Source organism: Mycteria americana, chromosome 10, assembly GCF_035582795.1.
Source record: "Mycteria americana isolate JAX WOST 10 ecotype Jacksonville Zoo and Gardens chromosome 10, USCA_MyAme_1.0, whole genome shotgun sequence".
Lineage (NCBI taxonomy): Eukaryota > Metazoa > Chordata > Aves > Ciconiiformes > Ciconiidae > Mycteria > Mycteria americana.
This window is the reverse complement of record NC_134374.1, coordinates 7,194,852-7,218,680: the sequence shown is the minus strand read 5'-3', so window position 1 is coordinate 7,218,680 and position 23,829 is coordinate 7,194,852.

The window sequence follows — 23,829 nt, the reverse complement described above, 5'->3', positions numbered from 1 at the left end:
TTTTGAAAGAATGTAAGCCTATCCTTTTCTGAATATATAGGCATCTCTTAAAATAAATTTAGGTTTACTAATGGTACACAGTTTTCTGCAGTCATTTATATTACATAGATTGGATTTATCATTGCCCAAAGGTTTAGGTAAGTCACAATAGCTCTATGTTGTAAGAGAAAGTCTTTTAATAAGAAGTGGTTTCTGATGGCTCCAGAAAGTGATTTTTATATTATTGGTTTTATTTCTGAAGTCTTTGATAAACAGGAGATGAGATCATCTGGCACATGAAGCTAGGCAGAGAGATTATGTACAGGTGCAGCAGCGTTTTTTTATTATTTTAAAGAGAGGGAAAGAGGAGAAGGTCAAGCAATCTGAATAAAGAAATGAAACTGATTATGGACACATGCGCAAAAAAAAGCAAGTCTTAGAAACATATGCAGATTAATTGTTAGCATTCCTCTAACCTTCAACCTGCATTCAGGTTGAACCTGCATTCTTCAACCTGCAATGTGAATGCACCTATCAACCTGATTATGAAAGATGGACTACCTGTCATTTTTTGTGTCTTGATAGTCGAATAACATCCAGTGTAGATTTTTCTTATTCCACCAGGATTTTTGAGATTCCCTTTTTTAAATTCTTCTATCCAGCTGGAAACTTTCTGAGCATTTAAAAGGATCTGGGCCTTTTCCGATCATGAGTGAACTGCACTTATTGCTCTGAAGTCCTTCTCTTCAATAACTGCTCAGTCACTTCATTTTTCAGGGCTTGCCTGAAAGCCCAAGAGCAAATGTGCCCATAGCCTATGGTGAAGTCAGGCCATGCCACAAACCAGATACTAGAATAAATTTATGGGATGGAGACAGGTTCACCTGTGTGAATATCAGTGCAAAAGGGTGTTCAAACACCAACTATAAGGAGCGTCTGTATTTTCATGACATTGTATAATTCCTGCGCTGTTAATATGGTGTGAGTCTGATTTATAGCAGCAATTTTCATAAGGCATTTTTGAGGTCCATGCCATTTTAAAAGGTTTGGTCTCTAGGAACAGCATAATGAAATCACTAATATGATCAGAAAATCTCTAACAAGATAAACAGAATTCTCATTCTTCTTCCTGTCGCTAGCAGTGTTGAAAGTGTGTTCGTTGCCCTCCTCATCAACCTGCTCTCATCTCACAGGGGGTATATTCGGCAGCTGCAAAAGCTGCGTGCCAAGTCTGAGAGTGCATTTTTCATGTGTTAGTAACTAGGTCTAGTGCTGACTGTGTGAGAGCCGAGACACTCATTTATGTAAATCATATGTGATTTGTGAGGAATTTAGTCACTGTTGCATGCTCAAGACCACAGTTTTTCACAAAATCCCTCATGAGCTCAACTTACAAGGTCATGTGAGAGCAGTTAATCATGGAAAGAGATTGTTTCTGATGCTAACGTTTGAGCAGAAACGTGCAGCTGAGTCTTTATAGCTACCAATGCCCCTTTTAGAGTTTACTTAAAGACTGCGGGTTTGTTTTAGCATGAACTTGGAACCCACATTTATTTTGGTGCTCTGGCACAAACGCCGAGGAGGCCAAAGAGCAAAAAACCATAACAAATATAAAAATTATATGAATAGGAAACACCGTCAAGCTGACATAAAATGATGTAACACTACGTTAGGAATCTTAACTACTATGTCCCTTGGTAGTGCAGTTGAGGGTGAAGCCCATGAAAACTATGTTTCAACGTAAGTCGGGATGAAATGACTTTCAGAACACGCAGGTACCGGGGCCGGACACCGTATGCCCGCTGCTAAAAGCTGATCATTTGGTGATTTCTGAGAGGAACACTCCTGAGATCTTCACATCCTAAAGAAGAAGACCAAAGTAAAATGTTGATGGGGCTCACTTACTAGGACAGTCCTCCTGTCCTCCACCTCAAGAGTTATCCTGGGACATGCTCACGCCTATGTTAGAAATTCTCTCTAGGGCATACTACTGTTGGGAAGTACAGATTTGACACTGGGATGAGGTTTTGGAGTGAAACCTCTGGCTTGCAGGGACCGTGGTTCTGGGGGATGGCGACCTGTTGGAGGGAAGCAGGGAAGGAGCAGAAGTGCCAGGAGGATAATGCAGTAGGGGCAAGTAAAAAAAAAAAAAGAGGAGCTGAGAGAACTGCTGCTCAGCTGCTAAGTACGTGCTGGGCAGAGGAAAGGTGGTTTAAATAGTACAACTGCTTACAGAATTACTTGCTTCTTGAGGCATCTTCTTTTGAGTAAATCCCATTCTAGTTTCCTCTCTACCTCTTTCCTGGGATGTGGAACTGTAGAATAAAATCATGCAAACTCAGAGGAAGTAAAAACCTTGGAACCATTTCCCCCCACCTCAAATTAGCTAGCTGATGTGCTGCAATCCTGGTCTCTTGATGCTTAAGTGATTACATTACCAAGCAGAAATTTGACTTCACAGAATCACAGAATCGTATAGGTTGGAAAAGACCTTTAAGATCATCGAGTCCAACCATAAACCTAACACTACCAAGACCACCACTACACCATGTCCCTAAGCACCTCATCCAAACGTCCTTTAAATACCTCCAGGGATGGCAACTCAACCACTTCCCTGGGCAGCCTGTTCCAATGCTTGATAACCCTCTCAGTGAAGTAAAATTTCCTAATATCCAGTCTAAACCTCCCCTGGCGCAACTTGAGGCCATTTCCTCTCATCCTGTCACTTGTTACCTGGGAGAAGAGACCGACCCCCACCTCTCTACAGCCTCCTTTCAGGCAGTTGTAGAGAGCAATAAGGTCTCCCCTCAGCCTCCTTTTCTCCAGGCTGAACAACCCCAGTTCCCTCAGCCACTCCTCATCAGCCTTGTGCTCCAGACCCTTCCCCAGCTCCGTTGCCCTTCTCTGGACACGCTCCAGCCCCTCAATGTCTCTCTTGTAGTGGGGGGCCCAAAACTGAACACAGTATTTGAGGTGCGGCCTCACCAGTGCCCAGTACAGGGGCACGATCACTTCCCTGGTCCTGCTGGCCACACTATTTCTGATGCAAGCCAGGATGCTGTTGGCTTTCTTGGCCACCTGGGCACACTGGTGGTGACTTGTTAAAGCCACTTTCAGTGTTGGTTTAAAAAAAAAAAAAAAAACAAAAAACCAAAAAAACACAACAAACCAACTGTAATGAAAATATATTAAAGGTCTAAGTTCTGAAATCCAAGAAAGTAGAAAAAATAAAGATACACCGAGTTATTTTTAAATACCAATATTGTATTGTGATCTTAGATGTTGAGAGAATTATGATTACATGCATGTAAAATACACTTGGCATCACATACTTAGTGCAGATGTTGGTCTGTTTTTACTGTTTTCTCTCTAGAATATAACTAAAAGCTCAAATTTTATAAGAGCTGTTGGTTGCTTTCTTTTCTTCTGAGAAACAACATTACGAATTATCTAAATGAAGGCAAGAAAATCACGTCTTCCGAAAATGGAAATCGCGCTCCCTTTTCCTGAAGTACATTCAGGTCTTTTCATTAAAATCCTTTTCCCTTTGGCCTTGTTGAATGTGAATGGCCCAGTCCGTTCTGCTCTATTTGAATTGATGACCGTATTTCAACAGGGCAGCACCAACAGAATTGTTTCATAGCAGTCCCATGGGGGCAAATTCAAAGCATAGTTAAATAAATAAAGAACAGTTTGTGAAATACAATCTCTCTCCATTATCTTACCGACCTCAATAGCTGCCTGAAAATGGCTCTTCAGCTGGGCTGAATGTCTTGCCCCCATTATCGTGCTAGCCGGGTTGCTCTACACGAATTGTCCCGATGCAGACTTTGGTGAGACAAGTACAGCTTGCATACTGACTGGAGATTCCTGCCTGAAATTTTGTATGGGAAACCTGAAATAAAGCACCCTTTGGTCTACTGCAGACCAGAAGTCTCCAATGGAATGAATCATGGGTTTGTAATTTAAAGAAACACTGCAAACTTCAGCAGCTTGGTTCAATTCTAGTCTGATACAGAAAGTGATAGAAGCTTGTCTAAAAGTTAAAAATTCTTCCAGTTAGACAAAAGTAATTTGCTGCTTTGTTAAAATTTTCTGAGAGTAAATCTTCCTGTCAATCTCAATACTGGACTACCTGTAGTTTTTAGAAAATTTTGACTTGTCTTTAGAAGATGTCAAGAACTAGCCAGGGTATGTGTTGGGAAATGAGGGAGGGACTTATTCCCAATTTGTAATTTCCCTTCATATTTCACACCATTTTTTTTTTCTATGGTGAAAGAGAGAATAGGAAATGCGAGACAAATTTGAAGGCAGGCCTGACTGAACCTGACATTCAGAAAAATGTGCCTAGATACTACAAGAATGAACCCAAATTGACTCTTGTCACTTTTTATCAGCTTTGAAAAGGAAAGTAAATGAGAACCTTACCCTGCTAACCATATTTTTAATATCTTCTTTAGAAAGGATCTGAGTCAACTTTGTTCCCCTTTTACAAACCTATTTCAGCTCCTAGGTCTGTATTCCAAGATGAGAATATGTTGTTTAAATAAGAAAAACAAAATCTTCAAAGTCAAAGCAGCAGTTATATAATGAAAGCATAAGCTTAAAGCTAAAAAAAAAAACCCTGTGCACAGAGGTTTATTTTTAAAACATTATGAATTGTTGTCACTCATCAAGCAGCATTGAGAGTATATTGAACACCTACAAAAGATCAAAGAACTTCCATATTCTGTCAATTCTGCATTTTTAGCTTAACTGGTACATCAAATAAATTATTCTTTGGCTTTTATTTGAATGTGAAGTACAGTAATCAGTGCTCTAAAGCTAATCTCATTATGTGGTTTATTTCACAGAAGCTGTTCTATCTCTTTTTCACTGAAGATTGGCCAAAAAATCAATGTTTCTTTTTCATAACTTTAAAATTCAGGGATATTATCTAATAATTATATTACTGACAGACTGTATACTGCCCATCTTTAAAAATATTCAATACAGCAAAACCAAACAAATGGTTTTCCCTTACTTGAAAGAAGCAGGATGCTGAGACTGTTAAGTTACTGAAGAATTAGTAAAAGCCTAATCTTTTTCATGAGCAAATGTTGCAAAAAGCTGCAGGTACAGTAATTTCCTTCTATATTTTGGGGGGGCTTGTGCTATGAGTATAAATGCTATGAAAATGCAAATGAATTACTAGAGTACTTAAGATATGCATAACACGCAACTATTCTTTCAGAGGGAAATTTGCTTTTCGTTTATCACACATCTGGTTTGTTTTGTTGTACATATTTTTGTTTAAGATTTATATAAAATCACATTCATAAACCAAAAGTGTCTGCAGTTCTGAATTTGTTGAAGTCCGTCTTTTGGAAAAAAGGAATTTTCCGAGGCTCTTTTAATATTCATAGCATAACACCAGCATGGCAACACATTACAAAGAATATTTCATTGGTTTGGCACCAAACGGAGGTATATTTACTTTTGTATTTCTTCCTGCTTCCCTTATCGTGAGAAGCAGGAATTCCAACCTACTTACTTGTTAAAAAATATTCACATGGTGCAGTAATGCTACTTTATATGTCATAAAATGTGGTTCAATTTTCCCTGATATATATTACTGCTTATATTTGTCAACTTTACATAAATGAGGGCTTTTAGTTATTTAATAAATTCTTTTCTAAATGTATTAATATGTTCCGAATGTATTTTTTAGATTTTTTTTTTTCCCAGTTTTATAACTAGAAAGTTCTTTTTAGATTAGCATTAGTTCTGTTATGTTCAGCTTTCACGTTTCAGGGGCTGGTGTGGAAAATACTCAACAAAATCCTATGGCCTGTTTTATGCAAAACCAGCAGATAATCATAATGATCCCTCTGGCCAGAAAAACCTTTGGAATGCTTTGCTCTGGCCATCCTGAATGAGGAACTGTTCTGCTCTTCTGCATGCAAAAATGAGCACATCTGCTCTCAGTGAAGTGGATGCCCTATTTTGTAGCAGATAATTTAATTTCATCATGGAGTTTAACAGAGTGCTTCCTGCTCTGAATCAGGTTCCAATCTTTTTGCCAGATGCAGACACTGAAACTGGTTTTCCTTTTCTGCTCCGTCAGCGCTATGTTTTGACAGGGGGGAAGGATTCTCTCTCTCTTCTTGCTTATCTTGCGTCCTTAGGTGCTAGTGAGGTATCCAGTCCAAACAGCCCTGAAGTTTACCTGCAGTTTCTTATTCCATGGTTCTGAAGGTTGCTCCACCTTGAACGGCAAGACCAGCTACCTGCTGCGTGACTCTGACGGAGTTACTGATGCACCCTTAGGTTTCACACGTATGACATGTAACGGTAATTTATCTTATCCCCCTGCCTGCTTAGTATATTGTGGGAGAAGACTGGAAAAGACTGTTTAGTATCACTGTCTCGTGGGAATTGAGTTGATCCAGTATAAAGGCTCACTGTTGGCCTAACAGGGGTTAAAGTTTGGAGGAGGACTGCATGTGAACTTGACATATGAAGACTGAAATATTGGCACCCTATCCAGAATTTGGAAAATGAGGGAAAGGAAAATATACCAAATTCAAATGAAAATAGCAAGAGAAATTGGTGGAGAATACTCATTTTGCCATCTGATGATTTTCACGCCCTGGAGCTATGCCTCGGGGGTAATCTGCACCTGTGGCACTTTGCTGAGGGTGCAAGCTGGCAGCACCAAGCCCAGATCTGCCTGTCCCTGCAGGCAGCACCCGTCGTTCCTCTCCGCTCTGACACCTCCAAAGCGGCGGCACCCCCTTCACCTCCCACCCTCTGCCCTATGGAGGAAAATGCCTGAGCTGAAACAAAGTGCTTTAGTTACCCATTGGGAAATAATGAGGAGATCAAGAAAGTTTTAAAGAGAACAAAAAGAGCATACTTATCATCTTACTAAGTCTGGCCATCACAGGGAGGCTACCTACCCTCTTGTCCCTGTTGTTGAGCTTGTCAAGGCTGTTTTAGCATCTGTGGACACTGTCCTCTGCCTGCCCTGAGGGTCAATTGTTTCAGCGCCTTTCATGTTCTTTGATCAAATTTTCAGAGTTGAATCTTATCATACTTCAGTCATGTCACGCTGTAGAAAATGCACTTCAAAAATACTAACGTGCTCTCCTGTCCGTGTGAGTCCTAGCAGTGACACCTACCCGTGTCTGCTCGGGGAGGCTAGTGCAAGATTTGGCTGATAAATAGACAGCAGTACCAGAGCCAGCCAACGCACATATGAACAGACAACTTCACGGTCCTCAGGTATTTCACAGCTGGAATTTCTTTCTCAGGCATTTTTTATTTATAACAGTTTGGACTATTCTCTCCTTTTATGTCTGCAATAATGAGTAATTTCTGATATCTGCTCGTCAGAGGAATTTCCTTTTGTCCTTGGTCATGGATGCTTCATACAGGGTATGTAGGTATCACCTCCTCAAATAATTCAGGATACAGGAATTGCCAAGCAGAACAGTAGCTCAGCTACTTTGGGTATCCTTTTCTTTGGCAGTAGACCATGCCAGATGCTGCACAAGAAAATAATTTGTTCCAAACCTCATCTGGGAACAAGCTTATGCCCTGAAGTTCATCATTTTCACAACATGTGTCCTTTGAAACGTCGCATTTGCTTTTTCCACTTATGGTTTTAGAGTTGTGTCAGCTCTGTAAATCATCTTTGCTCATCTGAGTTTCAGGGTTTTTTTAATAGCCAGGGTTTTTCATAGTTTGCGCCCTTGATAACCTTGATACTTTTTGTTAGTTTGTAAAGTGGTTGGTGTCTTAGCAGTCATAGTTTCCTACAACAGAGGTCAAGCTTTTACAGTGAGTGTTTCTCTTTTGCGCACATAGCACTTAATGTGAAGAAGCTTTTCTGTATGCTTACACGTTTCCGTGTTAAGAAGTATTGAGGGCCTAAGACATTTCATGGTAGCAAATCCTTTAACCGTTTATGCTATTTATTTAGACAACTATGCTTTTACTTTCAACGAATTTGCACTTCTTGCTTTTTTCCAAAAATCCGCGTGATTATTTTGCACTAAACGCACTTTTAAGAGTTACTTTTGCACCGGTGAAATTATAATTGCTCTTTGTATTTCATTGCAACCCCACAATTGCAAGAGGAGCGTCGACCAGAAGCAACCCAAGAAAGGTGAATCAACTCAGCTGAGTTTACTACAGCCTTACCTTTACCATCTGGCGTGTCCGTCTCTTGCCATTGCTAGGGAGGGAGTCAGGGAGACCGTCGTCCTAAATGGGGAGGGATAAGCCTGTGCTCAAGTGTCCAGCGCTTTGGTTGTCGAAATTATTTTATGATTTCTTTATATGGAATTAACTAAATGTGTGAAAACAACAGGAATTTAATGTTGCTAGGAGACCCTGCATGACAGATTTCACCAAAGGAAAGTTTGGGGAAATTACAAGCACATGAGAGAATAGTCATCAGTTTGCCTTTGTCGCAAATGCTATCAGATACTCTCTCAGTATAATATCATAAATAATAGATTTTTAAAAATAAGTGTGCTTAAAATTAACATTTGATTGCCTAATAAAAGTCGAGTCAGTTCCAGTTTGGCGTATTGGCTGTATTAGTGTGGCCAGTTTCTTCTGGAGACCTACATTTTTTAAAAATCTGTTGAGAAGTTTCAATGCTTGCCCTAAGAATCTCTCTTCTCACTAGATTAAATATTGAGAAATAAAACAAAATATGTAAATATAGTATACCCAAAAGCAAAAAATTAATTTCCAACACAGATGGGTTTCAGGAGGTCCACTGCCAAAGATTTTTAAATTCTTGTGCCAGGGGGCAATTTGCTTGCAATAGAAGAAAATGTATCCAATTACCATTATGAAATTATGAGTTTTACTCCCTAATCAGCAATTTGACGGGGTATTTGAAACGAAGGTGCAAGCAATGGCTATCTCTTTCTCATGCTCTTGAGAGAATGATAGGTTCAGTGTGTGTTGTTTCCCTATGTCCCCAAAACATGAGGAAAATAAGTAATAAGGATCATAACTTGACCAACATTATGCTGCAGGTAAAAATTAGTAACAGGTTTTTTTCTATATATGCTCTACAGTCATTAAAGCGTGACCTTTCCAGACCAGATGATACATGCTATAAGGAGCATGTTTAACTCCATCCCAGAATGTTCCGGATTTGCTGACTGAAGTCGGTCCTGTTCAGTTTAATATCAGACTTCCCTGCAGTCAGGGAACAGCGGCAAAGCAACAGACGTGTTTACATGGGTAAACGCGTTCGGTGGGTATGTGAATAACACTGGATGTGCTTTGGGTCTTCCCTTCCCTCGATGAAATGCCCTAATAGCACCTCTGATTTTGAATCCTGCAGGGGCCTGATCAAACTAATTAGACTTTCTTTCTTTAATTTTACCTGTCTATCAGGCATTGTCATTCAGCATGACTCTCAGAGGAATTTTGTGACTGTTAATTAGCAAAACATTGTGGAATTGGAAAGGACTCAACAACAGTGAGGAGAAAAACATACAGAAAAAGGAATAGAACTGGGACCAGAGAAAAAGAACACAGAAGAGGGACAGAAATCAAACCTATGAGAGGGCCCAAGGTGAAAGGACAAGTGGAGTGCAGAGGGCAGCCTAATTTTGATAGAAGTTGAACGAGAGACCAGAAGAGATTTGCTTTTCAAGTAAAGACTTATCTCACTGGGCAGAAATGAGGGAAAAGACAGTGTTATGCAGGTGGCCTGAATGAGCTCAGAAGATTTCAAGTACGTTAAGGTTTGAAGAGTTTATTATTCTTCTTTGTCAAACAATTTTCTACAATAAGGTTACTTTGCCTAATTTTGCTGTTTTGACATGTTTGAGTATTCTGCTTGCTCTAAAATAATTGCAGAAAAATGGAATAGGAAGCAGACCTAAAAGTGCAATATACTTAAAAGTTTCCCATTTTATAATGTTTCATACAGGTAGGCCCTCCATATCTCACATATATGAGATATTATCTCTGTATTTGTTTAAACCAAGAATGATTTCGTTTGGAATTTTATTCCCTCCTTCCTCTCACATTCCTCCTGCTCTGATTTAATTTCATACAAAAGGTCTTCTACATCTTTAATATTGATCATTGTTGGAAAAATAAATGTGATGGTTAGATAAAATTAAAATGGCTGGTGAGTGTCAGAGCTCAGACAGTTGTCTCAGACAAGCATTAAAAAGTTGAGAAGGAAATCCTTTCTTTTATTAAACTCCCATAGTATACAGGTGATCCAGAGTATGTATCAGAACCTTTCAAGTCTACAAAAATACTGCAGAAACCGATGAGAACGGGTTAGTCAATACTTAGCTTAAAGAATGATTTCTTGTATGTTTCTTTATAGTGCAATTTGTCATTTCATTGAATCTACAGGCAATATGTTTTAAGAGTCTGACAAACACATTAACCTCTTAATAACAATTTCCTCAAATTCCTTTTTCAAGCCTCTCTCTTTGATAGGACTGGAACACATAGTAAATCTTGTTTCATTTTGATTTTTTTTTACTCACCCTCTAAATTTGATTCACTTATTTTTGTCTGAGCCTAATAGAGCAGACTCTGCTGAAAGATGACTGGGGTGGTTATCTAAATAGACAGAAAAAAATTCAAGTTTCACTGACTAGGCTCACTAGGCTTCTGTCCAGGTGATAGTCAGAAAGAAAGTTTCCTTTGATGAAGAGAAACAAAGGACTCCCAAGCCAATTTTAAAGCCTGAATGCTTGTAGCATTTAAAAAGGCAAATTATCAATGCCATAAAATATACTTGACTTAAATATTGTAAGATCTCAAAGAAAAACCTACTAACCTCAATCAAAACCTTTCTCTTGTTCCATTAACTATCTCCCCCCTCTTGATTTGGATTTTACCAATGTAAGTTATAAGCAATTTATGAAATCATTTGTAACCCTAACTTGCATGTGTGGGGTACATCTTCTGTTCTTTTAATGTTGTTTAAGCTATGTGAAAGCTGAATATATTAATTCCAAAATATTTGTCCAATCCATTACTTCATCTATATGTGTGCGGGTCCCCAAAAGGGTCCAGTTATGTCCCCGTCAGCATTCACAGAAGAGCAAGAGTAAGAACTTTTGGGAACTGAATTGGTTGGAAGTGAAAAGTGGGGGGGGGGGGGGGGAGTCCAGATGCAATCAGTAAAAGAATTAAGCACTGGAAGAACTTTTCTGATGGTAGTTTTAAATCAAGACCAGAAATTTTTTGCATTAAAATAAAGCTTTCTGTGGATTCAAAGAATCCAGTGGTTTGTGTTGTTCGGGAAGCCAAAGTAAATGCTTACAGTGGCTCCCTTTTTTTAGAATCTGTCATTTTAGAAAACGTACCAAAGATTTGGAAATCAAAAGAATTAGGTAAATGATAGTTATATAGGAACCAAAATAGGTAGACATCCAAAGGAAAAGGTTACTTGTTTGTGAGACATTTCTCAGGAAAATTTGAGCTGTGTTGAAGAAAAACTTTCAGACTTCCTGGAGATAGTCCGTTCTGTGAGTCCCCCACCTTCCCGCACAGAAATTGAACTACTACAGCCCGTATTTCTGTTAGGATTCAGGGCAGCTAGTGGCAGTCTGTTAATCTGCCCTTGTCATAGCAAATTATTATGAAGTTCACATAGTAGTATATGGTTCAAAGAGGTTTTGCTCCAAGAGAAAGTGGGTAGTCTTGCATAGCTCCCTTTGCTAATAAAATTGTCATTGGCTCGTGAAAGATTAAAGATCTATCCTCCCCCACTTGGTCTGCAAAAGAACACGGGATTTTCCTATAAGGAATATGTTTTAAGTGGAGTGCAAAAAGGCTTGTCCTTCTTCATACAGTGACAATTATTTCATGTATGTCCTTACAACATTTCTTTCTTCTTGTGGCATCAAATTTGACCTTAATTTGGCTCCTAGCGATAACATTGTAAAATATGCATTTGATAGCAGGTATTTAGAATATGAACTGCTAAAATTTAAAGAGAGTAAAGCAGATGGCATCAGATTATTTCCTAAGTTTTCATCTGCTAATTTGAAAAGATCTCCATTCAAACCTTCTCTGCATACAGAAATCGGATTCGGTACTGCAGCTAGATCATGTAACGAATTTCCATGGATGATGCTAGAAAGATGCTATACAACTCAATCACAGGGCTCATTTGAAACACTGGTAGTCAGCCTCTGCGTCTGAAATACATGCCTCTCAAGCGTAACATGTTCAGCATTACGCTGGAGTGAGAATATACGCTACCAAGCTTAGAGACAGAAGTGCTGTAACCTACTCACATGGGTAACGTGAGAAATAATTATTTAATGCTCATGAAGCAGACAGAAAATTAAAAGTGCTATAGAGTGGTTGCTATTAAAAATCTTTACAATTTGACTTTGCAATTAGATTACATTATCACAGTATTCCCCTTTTACTCAGTATAGGAACATCTAGGGAATACTGCAAATCCAGGAATGCAGCGATGGCATTAATTACTTGCAAATGTAATTAAGAAAAACAATACTGATGATCTCTGATGATCATGAAGTACCTACTTACTAGAGCAACTCGAATTTAGGGCTGAAAACGTTGCATTTTAGAATCTGATTTTATATGCCAATTATAAATGATGTTACAAGATCTTACACTTCAGACACTTCTGATTGCCTTACTGTAGATGGGAATGATCAGATTAGGAAATGCTGGCCTCGTTTAAAGCAGCACTGAAATACCCTTTGGCTTCACGAGACAAAGTTTCATCCTGAGTCACTTGCCAAAAGCTGTAGAGGGAGTAACTGTCATAGAAGAGACAGAATCAGAACTCATGAGTATTCTGGTTAGAGCTGTGCAGAATATTTTCAGTGTAGTTCAGAATTCCTTAAAATGTTCCAGTTATCAAGCAAAGACCTGAAAGCAGATGGATTTTGAAATCTATCTGAACAAAGAAATGCACGACATCTTAAAAAATATTCATGTTTTGATACAAAAACTTTGATCTCACTCTTTACCTTTTGTTTTTTTTTTTTCTTCCACTATTTTATTTCTAAGCAAAACTTGGCAGCCTGGAGTGAAATAAGATCTTAGTGATTTTCTCATCGTTCAGCCTTTAGTTCATTTATGCAATCACTTGACCGTGACTTTTTCTTATTTTAAACAGACCCAGAGCCCTGCACTTCAGTTCACAGTTTTTCTAAGTGAGTATTTACCTTAATTTTTACATTTTTTATTCCACCACCACCACCCAGTACAAAACGAGCAAATTCCAGATAACTGTGTGGCGCATGATGCGATCCAGGGATTGCACAGTGGAAGATAAATCTGTAGGATTTGTACATATTGTGTACTGTATAGTCCAAATAGGAGTCCGCTAATTTTCATTTTTTCAAGTAATTGAGCTGTACAATTAATTATACAAGGACAGGTAAGTATCCTGTGAACACAGGGCTGTTAACGTTTCATAGCAAAGGTTCACCTGGCACCCTAAACGGTAAAAGACAAACTGAAAGTGCAAACGCAACGTAGGGAGCTCAGGGCGGGGAGAGGAAGGGGGAACGAGCATGAATTACTGCTGTATTTTTAGATGGTAGTATTCCTAGGTATTTTTGCAATACTAAGAGTCTTTGAAACAGTTGGAGTAACTCTATTGGCGTTTCACCGGTATGGCCGAGGCCCAGGCGCAGCTGCTCGGATGCTGTAACGCACTGACAGAGCCATTTCTCTCCCAGCACTTGCCCGCTTTGCAAGATTTCCGTGCGTATTTCTTTGGGGCGACGTTTCTTTGCCTTGATGCAACTTCCAATGGCTTCTTATTACTTCAACCAACTTATTTATCGGGGCTTGCCAGACAGGATTAGGGCTTGTTGTTAAGACCACGGCACAGCCCTCAGAGCCCGTTTGTGGCTGCTAACTGCCAGGAAACGTCTCTGAGAGCATTAGCTGGCGTGGAGGAGCGGGAAGGTCAAAGGCTGTCGTGGCGCCTTGGTGGGAGTGGGTGAGCCACTTGCCTTTTAATGTGTGACTTTGCCTTTTAAGGTGTGACTCCCTGTAATCTCGTCAATATTTACAGTGGTGTGGTGGAGGGATATGGGACTCATTCATCTAAACGCCGTCCACACGCGTGTAATTACACTCGCGGAAACTTGTACTGTTTTGTGAATTAATTTAAACGTTATAGTAGCTACTGTCTAACAGCATACAGGTTCCCATGATATTTAGAGTATTAAATTGCAGATGAGAATTCCTTGGAGAGACGCAGTGCTGCGTGCCACCCAGGCTGCATACCCCTTTGCTGCTCAGGGAGAAGAAAACTGCTCAGCGTGTTGTGTTGCTGTAGCTTGACTTCACTGTGCTTGCTCAAGAATTACTGTGCAATACTTTCTAGGACCAGAAGCAAGCTCATTTAAGTAGGTCTCCATTTGAAACCCAGTCAGAGAGCTATGCAATTCAGTAATACTTAACAGATATTGTTAGTGGCTTCTGGTTGTTGTGGCGATTTTTTTGCTTTTTCACTGAATACAGCATGTGAAAAGCAGTAATGCTACCAGTAACAGCAGTATAAGCCTAACCTTAGATTAAGTAAAAAACCGAACACAGGAGAGCGTCAACATTTTTGCATTCCGAGCTAAAATAGTCTTTGCTGTACTTTGTTAAACAGACCTTTAAGGTTGTATATAACATGACCAAATGAGTAGATATTTTTCAAGAAATAGTTCTTGATTTTGACCTCTGTATTTTGGCTCCCATGCTGTCGGTTTGCTTGAGTAGCTTGTCATCTACCCACCCTCCAGACTGCATGCCAATTCTTTACTGCAAGCTTTTTAAAACAGCTTAAGAACCAGCAATAAGCTCAGGATCTATCAATAGCATAAGAAGGGCAAGGTTTTTACAAGTCCCTGAAATTGGCTGGCGGTTGCCTTAAGGCACTGCATGTATCATCTGTAATTTCTGTGGCGCATAGATGGTGGCTTTCTGCGATACACTGCAACCAAACAGCAGCCCGGCACATCTAGGACACTAGGAATTTTTCTGACGCTTCTTGTTTAACAAGAAGGGATTGAGCATACAGATATGTAATTAATGCATGAGCAGTCTGATATTCATAGGCGAACGTTCTGTGCACCCGTTGTGCATTTACACACGTACTTCAGCATTCACATAGAGACAGAAGCTCTATGTGAGAGAAAATTATTCTTAATTTTGTACAGTTTGATTATCTTCTGAGTTATCTTTTGGTATTTTAGCCAAATGCTAAATAGTTACATTTGGCACGTAACTTCGGTCCGGTTTCTGCCTGCAGTTAACTTCCAGTTTGTTGCTGCAATGAAGCGGGATGTGAGGAGATCCTGGGGACAGGAGTGCAGTGGGATAGCTGTGCCTTCAAAAGCTAATGGTGTATATAAAAAAAGAGATTTACGCTTCCAAAATTTTCCTGTTTTCGCAATGCATCCAGTATTGATATCCCTCTGATAAACGACACTTATTGTGCAGTTTTGACAGTCTTAAATTCAATCTGCCAAATAATTCATCTCCTCCTGAGCACCTCTAAACAATTATACTCGTCTTTAAATAGATGCTGCGTGTTTAAAAAAATGCTACGTACAACTAAAAAATATCCGACATGAAATTTTCAAATCTTCACATAAAAAAAAGAAAAAGCATGCATACATCATACTGCTGTAAGGCAATATGACCGTGCAGAGCTGAGAAAGATTCATGGTAGAATAACCTGCAAATGGCCAGGGATAGAGATGAGTATTTCTTTGTAACTGGGATTTTGACTTTTTTTTTTTTTTTTTTTTTTTTTTTACATTGTTGAAACTAATTAAAAGTTCACATTTACCTCATGTTATAGTCTGTATTACCATTGACATTGCCTGTTGTCTGGATGGTTTGGGGTGTTTCAGATAGTGATGTTCAGTAGAGAACAATGAATATATTTATTTTAGCAATAAATGTCAGTATCACAACAGTTTTTGATCCTGGTAAACTATACATGTTGATTTGAAAAAAAGCAGGATGTTAAAAACCCAAAGCCCTCAACAAGATTGCAAAACTATTTAAGATAATGTTGTTGCAAAACTGTTGTTCATTTTTTTTCTTCTGTGGAGGTGTGCATACACAGGCACAGGACAGGTAAAGGAAATAAGAATTGTATTAATAATTTATAAACACATTACAAAACGTTTTTAATACGAGCTATCTGTAGAATATGTGACATAATATTTATGAGGAGAACGGGTGAAGCTGGGGCCACAGGGCATTAAAAACACAGCTGCGAAGTACTATGTGCCCCTCAGCTGCACACGTACGCACAATGTACGCGCAAACGTGTACATTTTCCCGGTGAAAGAGAAGCGAGCCTTGACTTGGGAGGCCTGCGGACCCGCCAGCGCAAAGCGACCCGGAGGGAGATGCCCCACCGGGCAATTGCAAAGCTCTCCTCGCGACGGAGGGGAACGTGCGGATCCGCCTCTGAGATCCCAAGCCGTGAGCAGAACGGTCCTACCAGAAAAGCTTCCAAACTGATCGCCTTTGTGTTTGACCTGTAGTAATAGCTTAGCAGCTATTTCAAATGGCATGGGATGCTACTTCCAGCAGGGTTTATGGTTTTCAGCTGCCGAGAGCATGTCCATTTATACGTGCCAAACTGGCTTGCATTTTTTCTATAAATATCTGGATTGCTGTGGGCATCCCCCCTATTGTTATGTATTCAGTATACTCTGTAGCTAGCACCAGCATTTACACACCATAAATGTCTATGCTTTGATTGCGTTATAAATAATCAGGATTTCATTATCGGTTTTTTATCACATGTTAACACATGAAAAAGTAGCTTTCTCTCTCTTTCAAGTAATCTCGATATTTTAAAGTTTCAGGTAAGCACCTTAGCTAACATCTACAGATACGAAGTACTTCTCTCATGTTAAAAATATAGGAATAATGGAATAGCACATAGTCATCATTTGCAAATATTGTATTAAAGAGCATTTTGGCTCAAGGATTTTGCTATTCTTGAGTCAAGCCAAGTGTTGACCATTTCTTTATTTCTTCTTTTGCTTTGTCTGAGATTCTTATTAACTGTTAAATTTTAGACAGGACATTTACATTAGACAGGACAAGTAATAAAAAGAGGTAAAAATTTGAATTTAATTGGAAACACACACACCCCCCCAGCAATTTGGCTACGTGTAGCTTACTGCCTTAATGGACTAAGGCAAAATGAAAATGCAAAGTTGCTTTGTGATCTGCTCAGTCTTCCAAAACTTTTGGATAAGGCTTAAAATGTGCTATTTCACAGCTGCCTTAAGGGAAAAGAAGCAGTTTTCAGATACCCTGAAAGAAAGGTAGTCTGGAGAATACCTCTAGAGTATTCAGAGAAATACTAAGAAACACTGAAATGGAAAAAAAAAAATCAAACCTTTTCAGAGGGTTTGAGCTGGGATATAAGACAATACTTGGACAGACTTCAGCACACCGCAGTAAAGATCTATAACAATATTAGGTTTTTTTAAGTTTCAGGTGCGTTCAATTTTTTCCAGTTATGTTATCTTTTTGTTTGCCGTATAGATATTTTGATACAAACAGAAGCTTTCCTCCTAAATGATCAACCTTTCTTTTCCTGTGTCTGCTTACTTTGTAAGACGCAGGGCTAGGGTGAGATGCTGCTGTAGGAAAGAAATCTGCATAGACCTGAGAAAACTTTGCAGCAAGTAGTTAATTTGCTCCTGTGAGTGTTAGCTGCCCTGAAATATTTGATCAAGGATTTATGTGATCAAATTGGCATCCTCCACTTCTTTTTGCAGTCTGATTTGCTTCATCTAATGTTTATTGTTCGTAATTAGCCGTTCATTGATGTTAATTAGACACACATTTCTTAAGCGCTATGTTTTTTCTTGCTCTGCAAACTACGTGTGCGTGAAAATTCATTTCAGCTTCCCAAAAGTGGGGGTAGATGAGTAAGCGTTCGCTATCCATATGAATTTCTGGGGTTTATCGAAACATATTCCTGAATGTTTTCTTTTCAGACTTCACACGTACCTTTTGTTGGTTCTGGATATATAGCGGGTACTTGAAGTTGGGCTTGTCTTAATTAACAGCGTTATGAAAGCAGAGTACGGAATATGTTACAGACAAAGACGATTACAGAAAGTCAGTAAAGCCATATAAGAGGAAAGCAAGCAAGGGAGGCCAGTGTGAGATCGGTGGCACGCTGCTTGGCATCTCTTGTGGCATCTGCACGGTGTGCCTTGTTCTTCTGTGTAACGACTGAAGGGACTAAGATCCTGCTCGGGTATAGGAACGCTCCCTGAGCTCTGAAGGAAGGTTAAGATGCATGAATCAGTGACATACTGTAAACGAGAAATGGAGTGAGACTGCCTGGGTCTGATGAGAGCATTAGGGTGAAGTGATAGATTGAGCTGATATTACTGAGGTAGGGAAAGCTTTATATCATAAAAGAATGGGTAGACAAGGAGATAAAACAATACTATGCTTTGTGTCAACAGGAAACGTGAAATGTGTGAGGAAATGCATGGAATTATAAAAAAGAGTGAATGAGTTTTCTCTCCAGCACACTAGTCTTTGCATAAATTCTGTTGTTTACTGCTTGTTGTAAGACTTAGGATATATTGTCTTTCTTATGCTTTTCAATATGCTTTATTTGGGCATATGGTGACTTATTGAAATCTCAGTTCTTCAAACATTTAGTGCTTTGTATCATGACAATGATGTCTGCAGTGGGAATACTGGCAGTAGTAAGCAATGGGCTTGAGCAGTAAGAGATTCCTAGACTGTGTCCCTGCACTTTAATTTAAAAAGTTCATGCATCCGAGTGTCATTTTTCTTTTATAGTGAGGATCACATTACAATTAAATAACATACCAGTACTGGAATGACTGTGTGCCAAGAAATAGTGCTGCAACGGTCGCTATGCAGTCTGCACTTTTTTTTATTTTATGATTGATAAGATGCATCAAGTTACAGATGTCCCTGGGTCCTCATCATAGACGATTAGACCTGGGAGTGGTCTCAAGAAATCCTCCAGTTCATTCTTATATCCCCATATCAACTACACCAAAATTGTTCCTGAATAATATTTGCCTGATTTTAAGCTCTGTTTAAAAGAAAAAAGAAAACAAACACACACACAAAAAAAATCAGGTTCTATTAACCTAATTATTAAAAAAAAAAATCATTAAATATATAACGAAGGGACAAGAAAAATTAGCTGACGTGGTTTTTTTAATAACAAATAACCTGAAAATTGTCCTTTCGTGTTTTCTCCCTCTCTTCTTTCCCCTGCAGTTTTGGAAGTCAAATTTCACATATTGTGTTTCTGTGTATATATTCTCCTCTGATGTTCTGATATCCTCCATCTGATTTTGATTCAGTACACCAATTATTCTGAAATATTCAGCATTTTGTTTTAAGTAAAATTTTATTACTTTTCAGATTTCTTGGTATTCCAGTTTTTTTCTTAAGCTGAATTTTCAACCGCTACACATTGTTATACATTATTTTTTCTTCAAATCTCCATGAAGCCATTTAGATATTGATAAACATGAATTTAAATATCCACTTTAATATAATTTAGTGAGAATCTGAGATGCCAAATGCGTGGACAAACGTATGGGCATCCTTATTCTATAAGCGGAGCAGGAAGCACCACCCAAAATCAACATTAAATAGCTTCATCATAAGACCTAGTTTTCCCATGTCCATATCACTGTTTAACTACTTGCACTGAATTTGTACATGAAAACGGTCTGCCTCAGTCTGAAGGTACTTTAAAAAATGTCAGCAAAAATACTACATGTGTCCAGAATGAGACAAGGAGAAAATATATTGGTTTGCTCAACTAAAAGATAGTCTGACGCCTCTTAATGCCATCCTCAAATATTCCTAGAAGTAGGTAGGAGGAAGAGTAGCTGTTATATCTGCAGTATTATTCTTGAATATTTAATATGAAACTGAAAATTAAATCCACTTTAAAACCTTCTGGTAAATTCGGTTTTCTCAGATTTCATTTTTGCAGCAAACTTTGTAGAAGTTTTATTCGCAGTGGGTACGATCCAGCCCTGGAGCCAAACAAGACTTTTCCTGTAACTGCAGCTTTTGATTGTGTAGGTTTTGCCAGGAGAGACTTAGAGCACATGAGCAGGAAAACTCTTCCTCCTGTGTCCTCTGTAGCCCCGAAGCAGAGTGGAGGAAATAGATGAATTCTCCTATTCTTCAGCTGTCAGTAAATACCTCAAATGCAGTGTGGAAGTTTTGGATCATTTTCCAGAACTGGTCCACAAAGAAGTTTACAGCACTTGGACCCATGCGATGGGACCCAACACTTGCAAGGAAGTATATGGCATTAAAGAAGACGGTATGTAGTAAGAGCATTTAAGGGGGTTTTGTTGAAGAAAAAAAAAAAAGAAAATACATTCTGGGTCAAAGCTGGAAGCTGATCTATCCCAGTATCCTGTGACAGGTAACTGTCTACAGGGGATGCTTAGGCAAGAGCAGAACAGGAGAATGCAGCGATGCTCATCTAGAAAACTCTCCATTTCTCCAGCAGTTTGTGGCCCAGTGACTTCTGTAGAAAGAAAACTGTTTAGATCCCCTGTCTCATTTATTTCAGCAGCTGAATAGGATTCAGTGAATGAAGCAGGAAGAAAAAAAGATGTCCTCATGGTTAGTGACCTGGAGAATTGGTTTTCTTCATGCTCCTGACACACAGTAATGCTATGCTGGTTACTAAACCCACACTTGATAAGGGGTTTACCTTAGCTGTGTATATTCTGGACATCTGACTTGGGACTGTAATATATACCAGCGCTGAGACCTCACGGCTGCAACTGAAGTAAATTGCTCTGCCTTGGATATATAAAGTACAGTATAACACTAAATCATATTTTAGATTTCTGGCATTGCATTTGCTATCTTTCGAATAGGAATAACAATATGCACTTATCTCAGATAGTTGTTATGAATGTGTTGTGAAGGACCTAAATACTGCATTGATGAGTGTCACAGAAAGGCTCTGAAGAAATTAATCATTTAGTCTACGGGGTTTGACTAGCGTACAATAAACAAGGCGTGACACCATACAGTAAACAGTGGGGATAAAAACATAATATTGAATAAGCGTCACCAAGTGATTTATTCCCATCTTGTGCAGTGATGGAGGGCATTTATTTCTGCAGAAATATTAATTTGGGGTTTTATCACAAGCAGACTATGAACTGAACTGGGTATATGAAAGTAGCCCATCTGAATAATGATGTTTCCTAATTTTAGGTGCCTAATTCTGAAACTTTAGTAATTTGTGCAGTTTATTTCTAGAAGAGGAATACCTTTGGTTCGTCTGTGGATGAACCTTGTGGAGCATGTAATCATTTTATATGCTTTGAAATATGCCTATTGCTTATTATTTGAGCTGTTACTTTTATCACCTTTAGAAGCAAATCTTTTAAGACTTTAGAGAGCAATTTTATTGGATGATGATATGGACATGCAAGCCCTGTAAGACCTTACTAGACAATATAGCAACTTTGACATCATCACCAGCACCAGATTTTCTTCTCAGTCATGGTAAAAAAAACAAACAAAAAAAAAACCCAAAACCTAAAATTAGAAACAGATCAAATTTGAGCAGGAAGATGCAAATTATTCTCTGTTATGACTCTGTTACAGTCAGGCAGTAACAACAGAAGGGAGTACGATAGTCTGCATGTAAGGTGACTTTCTCTTGTCAGTCATGCCTGGAAAGAGAACTTAACTTGCTGGTATTGTCAGTAAAGCAGCATTTTATTGAGTGGGTCTGTTGGTTTTCTCACACAAGGAGAAGTGTGAATTTCCCAAAGGCTTAGTGATTTAGAAAGTGCTATTTAGATTTATTCTTATCATCATGTTAGACTTGCTCTGCATCATGCCGTCAGGCCCCAGGTAAAATGTGAGCTTTCTGGGGGAACGTCAGGAGGCTGATGAGTTTTAGGAGCTTATTTGCCAAAATACTCTACTCTGGTGAACAGGCATCTAAAGCTGCAGTGTTTATTTTTGTAATGTCAGAAAAAAAACCACAACCAAAGACCCAAGAACACAAGAGAAGAAATAAAATTGATGTTCAAAGTCCCCAGAAGGTACTAGCCACTGGCTTTACCTCTATTTGCACTGCAGTGTGGAGCCCTGCAGGGTTTGCACACCTGGGGTTTGTATGCCTTTCTACCAGTTTGAAGCCAAATTCAGTGAGAAGAGATGGGGGGATTTTTTTCACACCACCACAGATATGTTCAGAAAACAGTGTAGAAATTATGTATTCACCAGCTAGAAGTTTCTACAAATTTGCAGACGTTTCATCTGGGTCATGTCTACAGCAAGCACATAAGTTTATTTTCAAACGGTGTTAGCTAACTTTCTTACTAACACAATAATCAAGAACCCGTAGTGAGTATACACAGGACAATTTGTGTTCAAAAGCATACTCAGCTCCTTGGACTCATAATAATGCTGGTAAACTCAAAGAAGCTACCGCCAATCCTTCTAAAATTAACAGTAAAGATTAGCAAAAAGGAAATAATTTCATCACTTTATTTGAAAGATTGTACTTTAATAATGGAGTTTTCCCTATTGTCTTGTTGCTGACTTATGCATTCAGTGTGATATGACATTTCATAAAAATAAGTTATTGAGGCCTGGTTCAAAACCCAATGAGGTGAACAGCAACTTTTATGTTGACCTCATTAGGCTTTGGTCCCTAGGTATTCTTGAAAATGATGTGAAACTCAAAAAAGCATCCTCTTAAATCCTTTTGAACTCTTCCAAGTGAAAGTGCGTCGTCTCCAAAGTTATCTTCCCAGAGCTCAAAGTGTGAACAGCTTCAATCATAGAATAGAATCATAGAATCATAGAATGCTTTGGATTGGAAGGGACCTTTAAAGGCCATCTAGTCCAACCCCCCTGCAAGAGCAGGGACATCTTTAATGAGATCAGGTTGCTCAGAGCCCCGTCCAACCTGACCTTGAATGTTCCCAGGGATGGGGCATCTGCCACCTCTCTGGGCAACCTGTGCCAGTGCCTCACCACCCTCGTCGTAAAAAATTTCTTTCTTAAATCATCTAAGTCTGCCCTCCCTTAGTTTAAAACCACTGCTCCTTGTCCTGTCACAACAGGCCTTGCTAAAAAGTCTGTCCCTGTCTTTCCTATGGGCCCCCTTTAAGTACTGGAAGGCTGCTATGAGGTCTCCCCGCAGCCTTCTCTTCTCCAGGCTGAACAACCCCAACCCTCTCAGCATGTCCTTGTAGGAGAGGTGCTCCAGCCCGCGGGTCATTTTCATGGCCCTCCTCTGGACCTGCTCCAACAGGTCCATGTCTTTCCTGTGCTGAGGGCCCCAGAGCTGGACGCAGTACTGCAGGTGGGGTCTCACCAGAGCAGAGTAGAGGGGCAGAATCCCCTCCCTCGCCCTGCTGGCCACGCTGCTGTTGATGCAGCCCAGGATACAGTTGGCCTTCTGGGCTGTGAGCGTGCATTGTGGGCTCATGTCCAGCTTTTCATCCATCAGCATCCCCAAGTCCTTTTCCGCAGGGCTGCTCTCGATCATACCATCCCCCAGCCTGTATTGAAACCGAGGATTGCCCCGACCCAGGTGCAGGACCCTGCACTTGGCCTTGTTGAACCTCATGAGGTTCACACAGGCCCACTTCTCCAGCTTGTCCAGGTCCCTCAGCTTGGTGTCATCTGCAAACTTGCTGAGGGTGCACTCATTCTTGCTGTCAATGTCATTGATGAAAATATTGAACAGCACTGGTCCCAGTATGGATCCCTGAGGGACACCACTTGTCACTGATCTCCATCTGGACATTGAGCTGTCGACCG